General features: G+C 37.3%; 1 protein-coding gene across 1 annotated transcript in view; it reads left to right on the top strand.

The window, feature by feature from the left end:
* Nucleotides 1–14,678, top strand: part of LOC105459865 (complexin) — a 114,832-nt gene that overhangs the window by 32,942 nt on the left and 67,212 nt on the right. The gene's annotated exons all lie outside the window — the stretch shown is intronic.

The raw sequence follows: 14,678 nt of genomic DNA on the forward strand, positions 1-14,678 counted from the left end.
TAAAAAAAAATATGCCACTTTTAAAAATCAAATATGCAGGAACACGGTAAAGAATGCAAAATGTTAACCACAATATGGAATACGATACGTGATACAGAGAGATATTCGATACAATATTGCTTCTCTCCTTCTCTCTCTCTCTCTCTCTCTCTCTCCCTGTAGCAAACAATATTTATGCACATTTATTTGCAATAACGGCCAATGCAGTAACAGAATCTGAATCTTGGCGAGATGTTATTAATTGGTCGATTGGCGATTATTTTTCGTTAATATGAAAATTGACGATTTCAAATTCCGTCCGCAATCGCGGTTAAAAGTTGGTTGAAAATGATAGACGTACCCGCGAGACGAATTGCGACGCCGCGTTCGCTCATTCGTTCGTTCGTTCGTTCGTTCGTTCGTTCGCTTGCTCGCTTCTAGGATGTCGGCGGATTGAACGATGGCCGGCAATAAAACTTCTGTCATTAAGCGAAAGTTTCAGCTTTCGTGTGCGACGAAGCGGGGAGCGTGTCGCGGGGAATCCATAATGGGGAAAGCGGGGGAAATGGGGACCTTCCTCACAAATCGCGAACTCGACATCTACTTTGAATTCTTTGTCCATTTGAGAGATGGGGAGAGAGAGTAGAGTTTTATAAAATAGAATAGATGGACATGAGGTAGAGCAGTAAACTTCCTTCCCCGCTCTTTCTGCATTCTATACATGTTTCGAGAAAACTTTCTCTCGCTCCTTCGAAACGCTTAACAAAAGAGATATTGACAAAAATTCTTTTATTAGATTTCAACGTGTAGGCGTATCGAGTATACATACGCATACATATTTATATATAAATAAATGAACATAAATATCTTTTTATATACGCATATATAAAAACCACATATAGCTAAACAAAATGTAAGAATCAAGATGACTCGCGAACGAATGCAATTGCGATTAAAAGAGGGAAGGGAAATTAGGACGGATAGTGAACGGGAGGAAAGAATAGGCAACCCAGACCTCAATCGCAGCAGTCGGGTTCAATGAAAGCTCACGACGGTTTTGCAAACCGAGCCGCATTTAGAAGTTTGCGCGAGTCACGCCTCCCTTCCTCTTTCCTATCTCTGTCCTCTACTCCGAAACTCCGTCAGCTTTTTCGTTGCCTACGGAGGTTAATTGAAACCCCGCTAATCGATCGACCGCGACCTATGGTATCGAAACCTAGCTATGGCGAATCGATGGAGTGTCGAAACGAAAAGGAGATAGATAGATGAGAATCATGAGACTTTTCAGTAAAAGCATATAGGATAAAATCGAACAAATTACTGTTTGTCACATAATTGTTTTCGTTTTAAAGATTTATTGAATTAATTCACCACAACTTTTCAATTCTCAACGTTAAACACTTGATCCGATAACGACGTACATTATCGGACTTTAGCAAGTATCATACTTGAATTAATGACGATGTTTATTATGGACATTACCATTCAATCGATAAACTGGACTATTCGACGTTATCGCGACGTGACAGACAATCGTTCCAATTAATTATGCGCTTCGTGATTTATTCGAGGGGATAACATAGGCATTTCGACGAATCATCGTAATGGCGCGGCTGTCCCTCATCCTTGATGTCGACAGAAATCAGTTTTCGAAAATAATGCGAATCGCGGTCGTCGAAAATGCAGGGGATCGAGAAGACGACTCGGGATACAACGTGTACAACGTCGTCGCGTTGTAACGTCGCAATTCGGCAGAAATTTTCCAGATAATTTCGGCCGTACACACAGCATACAGAGATCGTAATTTATGCTCCAAATACAATTACGCAGTTGCCTGAGATAATTAGCGTAATGATGTCACACACTCGCACGTGGCAGGATACCTTAATTGCGGAACTTTCGCCCGTCGTTAACGATTTCCTCGCGTGCGATATACTTGTTGCGATACAACGGTGATACAATTACTCCCAAGAGACGGGCACAGTATCGATTGTATCGAGCGATTTCACTAAGAGCCATTTGTGAAATTACACACTGCAGAATTTTCAAATTGATCATTTGATCGAAATAAAAATGTGTCTAGTTTTTGAAATTGATCATCGTTTAGGCGATTTCTTCATGTATGACTTAAAAATGTTTTCAGTAAATTTTAAGTGAACGTTATTTAAATTGGAATTCGCACACACAAATACACACACACACACACACACACACACGTACGCAAAAGATTTATTTCTCGAGATTTTAAAATTGGAAAATTGCGGTGAAATTGACGCAAAATAATTGTATCGTAATATTTTCCACAATAACATCAGAATTTTAAGTAACATGTCAATATAATACAAGTCAATTTATTAATTAAATATTTGACGTTCCTGCATCTGCAAATTATTCGCTAAATGTAGAATATTATTGATAAATGCTGGAGCAAATGCGCCGCTGTCGATTAAATGAATAAACGTTTAAAGATTCGTTAGTTAATATGATCGAATTTCATTAAATGAAAAAAATATTACTTCCGCATATCTATGTTTCATATATCAGGCAAATTTTAAATTTTTTGCTGCGATATCGTTTAATATTAATAACGAAAAAATTTTATTCGATAGAATTATTAACGTATGACCTGTTTCTGTGCTATCCGACAGTGTGCATCTACTTTAATTGAAATCTCGTTTCGTAATATTCGACTAACGATTTGTCATGTGATAGGGGAACGAAAACGAGGAACGTATGGCGGCGCAATCTGTCGGAGAAACGAGCAAAAAAGCTCGATATATTTCGTGCTTGCGTTTTTGCGGTTGGACGTACCGCCGATCGATCGTTCCAGTTTTGGCTCGTTAAAAACCTCATAGGGGATTTTACAAGAAATAACTCCGTTACGTCAAGTAGGAGGAAAAATAGAAAATTTGACGCGAGCAATGACGCGAGATTTCATAATTTTCAACTGCTTAATCGAGAAATTCTTGTTACTTGGTATTTCATTGGTATTAAAAAAAATTCTGATCTATAAGAGTCGCGACACTTTCGAGATATTCTATTAACTATCATTGAATGATTGTATGTTCAGTGTTAAAACATCGTTTACCAATGCTAAAAATACGATGAGATGGAATTTCTCATATTGCGAACTTTTTATCGGACGTACATTACGCGGAAGTTCCATCTGAAACGCACCGCTTTTTCCGCGCGGGTATTGAAATTTTCGCCCGCCATTGCCGCGACCGAGTTACGTGTATTTCTATGCGAGTCGATTTATAGCGATTCTGCATTACATACGGCCGCTACGTTTAGCGATATTTAATTAAATCCCGTCTGGTAGGCGGAAACTTCTGTCGATAGTTCGAAACAGTTTGCAACCACTCTTACCACGGCCATCGGCCACGGCTCGCGGCGTGAATGGTCACGTGGGCAACAAAACCGTTATTTAGAAAACCGATCAGAATGCCCAGATAATATGTGAATCGCTTTACGCAACGAGGAAAATTCATATTGAACAAAAATACGAGATGCACAGGGTTGTTCGGATAGGGGGTTGGAGGTGGACGAATGTACATGTTTCAGCAAACAAAATAATAATAATACTTTATTGCGTGTGTATAAAATTGATTTTTAACAAGACAATGAATTGAATATAAAAGACATAAGAGCAAGAGATGTACACAAAAAGTGAGGTATCAGTAGATGATGACGCATTGGTAAAAAAAAAAAACGGTAATCAGAAATACGTAAATAGAGCAATAAATAACTAAAACAATGAAAAAAGAGTAAATTTTTACAATATTGATTTTGAGATGATTGATATGTTCTTCATGAAAAGACAATATTATCACAAATTGTAACAATATAGAGTTTTGTAATAATATACCTTTTTTTACGATGCGATATCTCGCTCAACGGTGCAGTCACTGTCGCGATGCGACGAGTATTTTCCTCCACCTTTTACATAATTTCATTAGAAGGGTCGGGTTAGTTTCATAAGCGTAGCAAAAACGCGAACAAGGAAAGAAATGTAAGGAATATGATAGGCTTGGAAATTTAATCAACTTTTTTTCTTTTCCTTTCTCTATTCACTGATAATGCGTCTTTTCTTTTCTTTTCCATTCCTCTTTGCATCTGCCTTTCTTTATTATTTTATGTATTATTTGCATGATTTTTAATCTAAAATGAAAATTCTGATTCCTACTGAGAAAACATCATTTTAGGTTTGAAGTTACAATGGTAGATTATAAAAATAAGGTTGTTTGGTTCTATCTAACTAATTTAAAAGATACCTTGTTCAATGTTACATGAAATACAAATTATTAAAATTATTTATATATACAGACTGTTGAAGCTGTCCTGGTACGTCGAGATCGTTTACCGAATGTAATTTATAAAAAGTATTATTATGTATTATTACTTCCGACAATTCTGAGTGAGACATATGTACGGAGATTTCGAGCCTTATGGCACGGCGGTATCACGGCACGGCTTGAAATGAGGCAATTTATTTTAGGATCTCTTATAGCGGTAGAATTCAGGAGCGCCTCGTATATTGGGACCTTTTGTCTGAATAATCTAAAAAGGACAGTGCTAGCCTCGCGATTCTGAATGAAGAATGTAAGAGATTCGTTGTATCCATCTCGTTGTAGCAAAATGGATCGTAATGATGACGTATTGGCAGTTAAAGCCGACCAGATTTTGCCGAAATGTAACCGTGTTTGCAAATGTCGCATCGAACTCTAATCTCGTTCCCTCCCGTTCAATTTAACCTGTATTTGTCCATAATACTTCAACTTTGAAAGTTTAAGCAGGATGAATCACGCATAATTTCCAGAGCTGTTATTCTAGACTATTATAAGCGAGAATAATTTTCTCTACAATCTGCCTGCAAATCGTACTTAAAGCTCCCGTTTACGTAAGAATTATTTCTCTGTTTGATACTTCTCAAATATATGCTAAATGTTAGTTGTAACTTAGTTTCTCTCAGTCATATTTCTCCTTGTTCCGCGAGCTGCAATGTTCGTGAGACTTTCTAGACGAAGCTATACATTCCACTTCTGAGAGAGACGGGAACAAAGAAAAAAAAGGGAGAGGTGAAACGTACGACTACGGAAGCGAACGAAGATGAGAATATCAAAGTCGAGAGAGAGCCTTTGGTGAGAAGTTTACGGAGGTGGTCTCCGCTGTAGGATTTTCCTCGATCGAACGCCGTTGATCCCATGAGCTTGCCGCGCGACCATCGCAGATAACTAATACCAGGATAATGGAACGCCCAGGATTTCGGACGAACTTTAGTTAATTAACATAACTCGTTAGAGAGTCAAATACGATAATAACCAAGGGAAATTTGGAGATACAGAAAAAAGACTCGTCAGTAGTTTAAAAAAAAAAATCTCAAAAAATAGAAGAGAAGAAAAAATGAAGATAATCTGTCCTTCACTTTAAAAAACATTATTATCATTCATTTTCAATTCATCCTGAATAGATATGAAAAAAATGCTTGTCCATATCAGTGCTCACTTCAGCTAATCATCCTGCAAACAGCCAGTACAATGGAAACATGGCGAGACAGCTGTCGGATCGTCGGTAAACGAAAATATTGGACGATACCATCATGACCGCCGCGCCGCCGCGATTATGCTAATTGCAGTAGCAGCGATCACTCTGCGTGACAGCGATGGCGAATCGATCGATCGTTCTGGTGCGGCTAGGTAGTATTAATTAATTGGATGCCACTAATTCGGTCAGATCATTTGCATGGCACGATATAATTGCAGGCGCGAGAGCAATAAAATACGGAATTTAGACGACATGTACAGGCGAGTGGATCAATGAATGTCTGATGCATCTATATTCAGTGGCTAAATAATACTTGAGAGTTCCGTAATACATGAGACATATATCCCTTCTGTATTCTGACGCACAACTAATTATGTGATTCAATTGTCTCATGCTTGTAAGAAATGAAAAAAATCGAATGTTATAAAATGTTTGTTTAAATTATACTTGAGTCGTATAGTGTATCGAACAAAGCTGATTGTACACACTTATTTTAAAACCGCTATTTGCAATGTTAACACATTGTAATCTTTTTGTATATTTTCCTCTATTTCTAAAATATTTTATTTACTTTATAAATAATCATTAAGTAAATTATGGCTCTAAATTGATAAATTTATTACTAAGAGTTTTATTTTACATTATATAAAAATTCTTTAGATTACATTACATTTTGTTATTTAATTTTTTACACTCCATTAGTGTAATTTATATCTCTTTAAAATTTCTCCTAAAAAAACAGGATTTATATTTTGCAAATAAAATAAGCTGCGACGCAGTGAGGAGTTTTTTTACACGCGAACGATATTCAAAGGGCTAAGGACTTAATCGATGCATAAACTGCTTTAGGCCACAGCCGCATACCGCACTGGTTTACTTGACAAGTCAACCGGAAGTTCCTTTTGACCTCGATGGGTCAGCGGGGTGAACCTACGAGGTCCTGCATACACGATCCAAATTTCCAGCTCGAGTACTATCCTAATCGCGTGATTAATGAATCCATTGTCCAAGCGTCTAACATACACACATTTAATAATATATTTTTATAAAAAATCATATTTTATTTTAGGAATTATTTTATTTGTAATTCAGTAAAAGATGAAACATACAATGTAAAACGTCCTTTTTTTATTTATTACGCAGATTCTTGTATCTTTATTCTAAACAAAATTGTTGACAAAATATCTCATATGGTAACATACCTCGATATTTACTGACGATCTATAATTTATATATCTCTCTCATCCAAAAATTTAATTTGCTAGTGTGTGCGTAATTTCGAGATTCAACGTACCACATAAATTCACGGATTAATGAGTTCCCCGCTTGCTGATATTCGATCAATTTCGAAATAATTAATCATTTTCACCGCGTCGCGATATTAAGGCATCACGGCCGCGGGGCCATTATCTCGATTCCCGACGTGGCATTTCTCACACTTCGGCATCGCTGGCGCGCAATTTTCAGCTCTAAACGAAGCTTCCCCCCGCGTGCCATTCTCAGCCTTTCTTGGCCATTTTCTCCACCCTCCTCTTCTTATCCGTGCGCGTGCTATATTAAGGATTCCACGGCGATAGTGGTTGTGGATGACGATAGGGTCTCTCTCTCCCTCCTGCCCTCCTACCAGTGACTCGAAATGCAGCAGCGATGCCGTTAAATGAGCATTCAACGCATTCAATTCCACCATTTTGCCCCCTTTCGACGTCTTCCGCCACTCGGAAAAATGTCAGCTGATGTGCATGACGCTTTATTAAGTTTGAATTGCAGCATGGAATAGAATCTCACCGTCGCCGCCGCCGCCGCCGCCGCGCCGCAACCGCTCGTCGAAGGAATTAGAAAAGCCGTTTCTCGAACGGTGGCGGAAGTGGATGAGAAGAGCGGAAAGTCGAAAAAGAAAAGAAAAAGAACCGGCTGAGAACCGTGCCTATCTTGAATCGCTATCTCGCAAATTGCTTCTGGTCCTTCTAGAGACATCCGTCTTCGGTCAGGAACAATCCCTGACTACGCTTACGTACCTCAATTTTTTTTACGAGAGGATCTTCGATAGGACGAGCCTTTTGTCGACTACTTTCCGCAGAATCCGACCTAGAATTTTTATCTTTTGCGTTTGTCGTGTCGTGCGTCATCAGTTTGCCAAGCTTCGTCGACAACTGCTTATACGATATAAAATTATATGTATATTAAACGTTAATAATATGTAAAATGATGTATATATATTAAACATTACGGTATATAAAATAAATTTATTTAATTAATTTAAATTTATTTAATATGATAAAATATATTTATCGTGTCTACTGTTCATAATAAAAAGAAGTGATCAAGAAAAGGGAGATATCGATCTCCCGTTTATTGTTTATCCAGAGCGGATGAGAATGCGGATGGAAAGATTAAGGCACGTGTCGAACGTGGGTTTTATGCTTTTACTGGTGACAGGCAAACGTTAGAAAAAGCGAAAAAGAATGTCGCATATATACATGATGAGATTTTAACGGCTTCTCTCGACGTCATTAGCGCTGCTGACTGGCGCTTTTATTGCCGGTATTAAACGCGTGACGTAAAAATTATACTGTAATAATCGTTTTTTGCTCTTTTAGAAGTTTTATTAATCTCCTATAAGCTGCCGCGTTTAAATGAACAACCGAGCTGTCTATTGTAAAAACAACTCTGCAATCGTATTGGTTTATGCCGTTTATTACGAAACTTAAATAAATTGGCACTACATTAACGTAAAAACCTAAGCAAGAATAGCTTATTTATAAGCATATTACGAGACGATTTTAATCCTCGGCACTTGCTGTTTCTTCATGTCTTCATTTGCGTAACAATAATCTATTTTCCTTTTAGATCATTAAAATATTAAACGTGACAATTCACATTAGAGTGATGTTACATTACATGCTCCGATGATATGAAATTCTGCTTGTGTGTTGTACAAAAAAAAAACCTTCACTACGATGTCCTTTATTATTTCATTAGATTTGGCGAACACGCGAAATCGAAGCTGCGTTTCTTATACCTGACCTTTTGGCCATCGTTACATTAATAATGCGAAGGATCGCGAGGCCGCGCCTTTATTCCTCGCCCAGGCTGTTACCTAACATCCTTTGAATGTTTCAATATTTCAAAAAAGTTTCCTCACTGCGAGAAACAATAGCCTCTATTATCCTGTATTATGGATTGCCGGCTACAACTTCGTGCGAGGGTTCAGCTTCCATCGAATTTCTGCAACTTTTCCATTTCCGTCTTACAGTTCGTTTATATTTTGCAAACTTTCTTCTTCCCTCGTTTCTCGTTTTTCATGTAACAATTGCTCGCTATTATATCGTCTATAAAGTCCGCGTGAGTGCACTTTATATTAAGATATAAAATAACTTGTCTTTAAGGAAAAAGCCAGAAAACAATCATAAAAAGTAAAAACGCTAAAGATTTCATTCCTTAAATTTATTTTAGACAATTTGTAATTTGTGCCGAAATTAACGAGATAGAACCTATTTTATTTATAATCTTGTGTTTTTCGTGCAATACAAAAAATATTTGGAAGCTCAGAAATTAAACCATATAATTAAATATGATTAAAAAATGGTAAAAAACTGGATAATATGTGATGGGGAAAAAAACGTAAACTTTTTTACAACTTTTTAACTTGATTTTGTTACTTTAATCATTGGATATGTTTCATATTTTTTTACGTTTAGCTTTTTCCTCAGAATTATAGCATGCATGACTAGAAAGAGCGCGAGTCTTTATCTTTGTGTAACAAAAACACAATGCTGTAATCAAGTAGCAACCACGGGAGGACATATCGCCCAGAATTACTCTACGTTACTCGCGAGCATGCACTGCGCGCCTCTACTAATTACGAAGTCGCCCGACGAAGATATTTTCGCAGAATTGGCGTCCTGCATCACGCTGACGCTATGTTCATCCTAATTGAAATAATTGCCACGCTTACGAGACAGGACTCTTGAGGTTCGCAAACTCTCTATCACCCGCCACATATTATTATAGATTTATCACACGTGTGTATTTTATATATTCCTAAAAAAAGTTCCGATTTTTATAAATGAACAACACACGCAATCGCTCTAAATAATAATAATAAATAAAGAATAGAATTTTGCAAGTAAGATTTAACTGAACTGCTCTTTCTGATTTCATTCTTGCTTTATTATTCTTTTCTTCAAAATAATTGCTTGCGAAAATATATGTGTATGTATAGTATATCATGGATGAAAATTAATCATGGAAATTGCGCGCAAGAATGCGCCGTCATTAATAGCTTTCGGAATGATGGGAATTAATTACAAATGGCCGATAGGAACGTAAAACTATTCGGACGGAATATTCTAATTTGACATAATTAATGAAATTTGATCACCATCGTCGCTCTCGTCGTTGGCGAGAGAGCACTTTATATATGATTTTAAACAATTGCGTATCGCGTGCTATCAGACTTGTAATTACAGGGAGAATTGTGCTTTACACGCTGTTTACATTTAGATGGATAACTATCCTTACTCCCTCATACGCCTTGACATATTCAAAGCGTGTCGAAGACATTTTGATATATGACTCGTTATCGAATAAAGTCTCGACTCACGTAAACTAGAATTAGATTAATCGCTACTAGTTATTGCTCAACTAGTCAAATTATGTTCAGTTATTGATCGCTCTCGCTCAATTAATTCTTCGTCATCGTTGCGTGGACGTTTTATCGGATTTTTTTTTCTATTAGATCTTGTAGACACCTCCGGATGCATAACTAGTAATGACGGCGGTGGCAAAAACGTACAGCTTTGACTTCCTCTCGTGACAGGTCGGTTAATCAAGTCCTGTCTTTCAAAACCATCACTTCTCGACGAAGAAATATTAGTTGGCTTCATCGACCACGGCCGAGGGCGGGTTTTTAAGAATGTCGTACCTACGTAAAGATAGACGAGAAAGGAAGGGGCCATAATCGATACAAAAATAATACGATGGAATAATATAATAATAACAAAGATAATATCGTTGCTTATCATTTATTTCAATCTTTGATTAACTTTTCTATTTGGAATAATATAATGCAAGTATAGAAAGAGTAGAAATGATCGATAAGGTAGATAGAGGGGATAAAAGAGAGAAAAAGAGAGAGCAATGTATTTTTCACTTAAAATAATTGCAAGGAGAAATTACAGAAATACGGAAGTGAAGAGTATATAAAAATTATTCTCTGCTAATAGATAAACATGGAATGCAATCTTCGACGAAATAATGACAGTCTGTGGAAATTGTCAGAACGCGGCTCAATCGAGCGAGTTTCAATTTGCCGAACTCTGATTGAATCTTGAAATAACGAGAATTGGAAAGTCATCGCCTGAAAAATGATCGTTTTCCGATGTACTAAACATGAAGGTATTAAAAATAGTAGCGAAAAGCAAATATCATTGTAAATGTTGAGAAAATATTTTATATTATAAGAAATTAGAATGCTTCATTAATCCTTCAATTTCCGAACTGTCACTTCGTATTTAAAAATAATATGAATTTTTTCGTAGATTTTGGCGTATATTTACGAATAGCTAATATGTTAAAATAGTCCTATTTTTGAGAGACTTATTTCTTGAAAAATAAGTTTTTAAGAACGTTAACAGGTTAGTTGTTACAAGAAATATAAAAAAATAAAATACTTCTCTCGAAGAAATATTACGTAGACGTGAAAGGTCTGTTGAAAATTATATATTTAGTTCAAAATGGAAAAATCATGAATTTTTAAATTCTCATTTTTGAGTATTTCTCGGAAGTGTAAGAAAATCTTACTCTGCATTTTTTATGTATGTACTTTTTCCATACAAAATTACTCTATTCTCTCGAAAGTGCAATTTTAAAAAGGGGCATCGAATTTTCCACTTTAGATCGAAAATATATCTTGATGAAATTTGATCTAATCATGAAGATAGAGTGCGAGAGGGTTTGTCCGGAAATGCCATGCGGTATTCTGATTTCGAGTCAGCGAGCGAGAACGGCTACGAAGTCGGAAATACAGTCGGTTTAACGCGCCTATATTTATAGTGCGCGCGTATAGCTAGCGGTATAATGGATAGCGTTAACAGACCGCGCGAGCTATTGATTTCGGATTGTGGTCGGGCGCTGGTGGCTTTTGTTGTGAAGATTATAGTGCGCACACCGCTGGCCACCTCGTCGCCCTTCTCTTCTCTCCTTTCCCGCTATTCGCCACCCTTCGACCTTTCGAACCTGCCTATATCTACCTACTTGTCTACGTGCATCCCCATTTCGACTTGCTTCCACGATGTGATTGACAACGACGATTACAATTGTCTTATGTAAATTAATTCTTATTTCTTTATATCGTTATAAAAAACTTTTTTAAGGATTTTATAAAACACATCTCAAAAGACTGTTAAGCTCGGCATTTAGAATGTATGTCTGTATATTGTTTATAAAAAGATGCTGGAAATATCCTAAATTACTAAGACGAAGCGTTAAAATTGCCATTGCAATTAAAGAAAAGCTTTCTGGTTTTAGATCTATAGGTATATAGAACCCTGTAAATTTAAAGCTGAAAGCTTCCCGTTAATTGCATCTGCGGAGAACGATTCTCATTGCATTGCATCCCTCAAAACCACGGAATAGTTTCAGCATCCTCCCCCTCCTCGCTCCACCAAATCGGTTCACCTTCGTTTTCGCCACACCCTCTCTGTCTTCCTATAAAGTGTCTGCACAGTGATCGAACGTGAAGGACGATTGTAATTGGCTGGTGTAAACTCAGACAGCTTTCCCTCCTCCCAGCAGTAAACTTTTCTCTCCCCAAATGATTGGCGGCAAGCTTGCACGCCGCTGTCGCTCGTGCTGGCAAACTTTGTCGGAAATAGCCACTTCCGGGACTTTCGGAAGTGTCCACGAGGAAGAGACGATTTTCCCAGTTTCAATAGCCGATAGAGATAAAACGTTCCTTTCTCTTTTCAACGAAATTTAAATATATTAAATCCAATTGTATAATTGCAATTCGTATTTTACAGAAAATCGCAATAACGAAACATTTCTTTTTGTTTGTATCATATCGAATAATAACAAATTAAAAAAGTTTGTTCAATTTTCAAAACCTGCACGGTTTTTTACTGCACTCCAAATATAAAAAAATAAAATTTTGTAATTGATTTAAAAAGATGTTACTATATACACAATTATTATTACTAATCGTATTTTTAATTGGCACGGGTTTATCGGGCTAGTGTTACCGATATAAAATTTCGGGATTATTTTAATTATCGCACGAGTGTGCAGAAATCGCAATCGTTCACCCCCAAGCACGAATCGCGGCCATGAGTAAGTTATCGCCTAATGCATTTTACATTTCGCGCGCGTCGATGATCGATCGTCGAATGTCGTTTCTTCCGGTGGGTAGGTACTGCGGGTTAGTCCCGCGGGAATGTCGAGGGAAGTGGGATGATTGATCGGCTTGACTTGAATTATTCGGATCGGACGTATCAATTGTCGAATAAAATTATAGCAGATGGAATGACCGACCGATGCGCATCGCTCTCTCTAATTAATTCCATTCGACAATCATGTTCCATATGATTAGATACTGCGCATGGAATGATATCTATTCTAGATATCGAGCATTATTATACAGATTTCTCAGAGCTCATTAAAATTTCCTAGAAATAGTATTTACAAAATTTTTGAAAAGTAATTCAATTTATTTGGCTTAAAAAAATATATATATCAAAGATCGTGGCGACACGTAATGAGAGAGGAGAATTTAATTTTCATGAAAGTTAAATAATAAATTAAACGTGCTCCTTTCCAAAGTTAATATTAGGACATTTCGAAGAGTTAATTCAAACTTAACTCCTCGAGTATTTCTTTTTTCTTATTTTTGTGACGTCTTTCCCGTGGGGCAGAAATATCTGAGATAGTTAGTTGAGCAATACGGTCGTAGGATATAGTCTATAAATGGAAGTCCTGCGACGCGGGATAGGGTATATAAATTTGCGTTCAGCTTGTTCATTACACGACTGTTTTATCGAGTTGCTGTCATGTACAGGTACACGTAGACGCGCGACCGATAAATCTTGCGTCTCGGCGAGTAGGCTATAAAGATTTTTCTCTACGTGCTCCGTGCTGAAAAGCTGAAACGAATAGAGCGGAAATGTGTGATTAATTTACGATCACGACCAGATTGCGATCTCTTCTTTCACCTGATTGGAGCCAAGACATCGTCGTGCATGCCCGATAGAGTCGCTCGAGAGTGTCATGTAAATTATTCCCATACAATTTATGCACAACTTAAATAATAGAACCGCAAAATTGAAAGTAGCACAACATTTTAAAGAATTACTTACTAAACGTAAAGCAATCAAGATTTCTGTCTAGCAGTGGGACTTTCTTTAAGATAATGATGACTACCATGCGGATATCATTTTCAAACTGTTCTTAGAATGGGCTCGTTAAAAGTTATCTGTTGTTTCTCACGACCTCAGTCGGACGATTTTAACGATGTGCATTCGCAGGCTAAAATATCGCTGAGACAACTGCTGGCAAATCGATCTCATAGCGTGACTTCCAAGTTGCGACGCCGGTTATCCGCAGAAAATTCGTGCCGCGAGTCTCCACCAGCTACTTCTCTTCATTTGCAGTAAAAGATACAGTTCGTTTATCGGAATATTTCCGTTCGTTCCCTGCTTCCGTCTGCAATCGTGAACGCGAACGTGAATATCCATAACGAAACTAATGTCTGGAGTTTCGTGAATAGTACAACATTTCTGGCACATGTATGTCAAATTATGTAAACTCTATTTTCCTTTTAATTATGCAAGTTTTTCAACTTCTTATGGTCTAATGTTGTGACTTATTTGTCATACATATGACATATAGATTCCGAGATGCTTAGAATACGAACATCGTTGAATTGGGTGATGTAGTTGTAGACAGGCTAGGCTAAGCAGATAATTGCGAACTTCTAGTAAGAAGTCGTGCGGAGGAAACGTAGAAGAACGTTCTCTTGAGATCGTTCCCTCGCTAAGTAGTCGAGAGGCTTACGTCGGAAATTCCGTAATGGTTCTTCAGGTAGAACACGAGTATCCTCGAGGAATATCCGAACTATGATAGCCGAAGTGGAAGACCCCTTTGTCGGGTTAGAAAGACCA

This window comes from Wasmannia auropunctata, unplaced genomic scaffold, assembly GCF_000956235.1.
Source record: "Wasmannia auropunctata unplaced genomic scaffold, wasmannia.A_1.0 LD333505.1, whole genome shotgun sequence".
In the NCBI taxonomy this organism is placed as follows: Eukaryota; Metazoa; Arthropoda; class Insecta; order Hymenoptera; family Formicidae; genus Wasmannia; species Wasmannia auropunctata.